At 62.4% G+C, this 1590-nt stretch overlaps 1 long non-coding RNA gene across 1 annotated transcript; it reads left to right on the top strand.

Moving 5' to 3' along the window:
• Positions 1–6: 6 nt before the first annotated feature.
• LOC104859463 lies at positions 7–1584 on the top strand. The gene is made up of 4 exons (XR_779389.1): positions 7–112; positions 875–967; positions 1178–1221; positions 1507–1584. It is a non-coding gene; the product is annotated as an uncharacterized LOC104859463 (long non-coding RNA).
• Positions 1585–1590: the final 6 nt, after the last annotated feature.

Below are 1590 nucleotides of genomic sequence, written 5' to 3'. Positions count from 1 at the left end.
CCGGGGGCGCCTCTGCAACCGGGGTCCCCCCGCCGGAGCTCTTCCCCGGGCCTGGGGAGCGCGCGCTCGTGGGCTTCGGGCCACCAGTGCCAGCCAAAGACGCGGAGACCAGGTGAGGGTCTCTCACGACGGTGGGGTGGGCGGGGCTGACCGGTACCATTCCAAGGCTCAGAGGTCCCAGGGTGCCAGGGGCGGTGCAGGGGGTCTCTGGAGAGACGTCCAGTGTCATTTCCCTTCCATCTGCAAGTCTTCAAGGGGTGGGCGAGAGGTGCCCAGGCTGGAGACCCGGGTTTGCATTTGTTACCCGAGCCTTGGTTTCCCCAACAGTAGATAAGGGGTCCAGCCAGCCCTTTGCAGGGCCTTTCCAGCCTGTCTAGGCCCAGCCCTAGAGCTGTCCAGCACAGGTCCAGCTGGAGTATCCTGGAGAGGGATGCTGGTGAGAAAGAGGGACACGGGGACAGTGCCAGGTGTAGTGGTGTGCACCTGTAATCCCAGCACTCAGGAGGCTGAGGCAGGAGAATCATTGTAAGTTCCAGGTAGCTTGGGCTACATAGCAAGACCCTGTCCCTCTATCCTTCAAAACAGAGAGATCTGGGTTCTGTTGATGCCAGTTCCTGCTCTGCTCTAGGGGGAGGGGGTGCTTCTCAAGGCTACCAGGGCTTTGGGATGGCTTGAGGACATAGGGAGGGAGGTGTGGGGGCCACACCCAGCAGGGGGAGGTCGACTGGAGACACACAGTAGGGACACGGGGGCTTGGTCCTTAGGCAAGCTGGGGATGGAAGGACATTTGCTGTGGTCACCAGTCTTAGGAGTGGGGCCTGGGCAGGAGGGACCCTGGCTGGGGAAGGGCTGCTGAGAGCCACCGCCTCCACAGGGAGCGCATGGAGGCCATGGAGAAGCAGATCGCCAGTCTCACGGGCCTGGTACAGAGCGCCCTCCTTCGGGGCTCAGAGCCTGAAACCCCAAGGTGAGCCCCTTTCCGCCACCACAGCCAGGGTCTGGGCTTGGAGCTGGAAGTGGGGGAGTGGGCATTAGGAGTGTGGGCTGGGCTCTGTCGATGTGTCACTGGGTGACCACGAGTCCCTTGCTTCTCGGGGAGCTGGAGATGACATCTCTGCTTTGATGGTCTGGGGCTCGCATGGACCCCCGATGGCCATTTTCTTTCCCTGTGCCACAGTGAGAAGATTGAAGGCTCCAACGGGGCAGCCACCCCCTCAGCACGTGAGTGATCCTGCCCCGCAGCCCCACAAGTCCTTGCCCTGAGCTTCAGTCTCCCAGTCTAGAAAGTGGGTATCACCCAGTCATGACGTCAGTGAGCCTTCAGGGGATAAATGAGAAGTCATCTTAGTCCAAGAGGCCACTGCCTGGTGCCTTGCAGCCCAGTGAGCACAAGGAGGCTGTGTGCCTCTACCTACAGGGTGAGGTCCCGCGTGGGGAGGATCTGCCCTGGTGTCTCAGGCTTATTTTGTGCGCCCTTCCTCCCATCCTCAATGTCCCTCTCCACAGCGTGCGGGTCAGGCAGCCGCAGCAGTGGAGCCACCCCGGTGTCCGGCCCTCCCGCGCCCTCGGCCAGCGGCGCCCCTGCGGAGA

Source organism: Fukomys damarensis, unplaced genomic scaffold (assembly GCF_012274545.1).
Source record: "Fukomys damarensis isolate Sample0158 unplaced genomic scaffold, DMR_v1.0_HiC HiC_scaffold_13, whole genome shotgun sequence".
NCBI classification, from domain to species: domain Eukaryota; kingdom Metazoa; phylum Chordata; class Mammalia; order Rodentia; family Bathyergidae; genus Fukomys; species Fukomys damarensis.
Note: the sequence above shows the minus strand (reverse complement) of the source record. Positions and strands in the feature narration are given on the sequence as shown.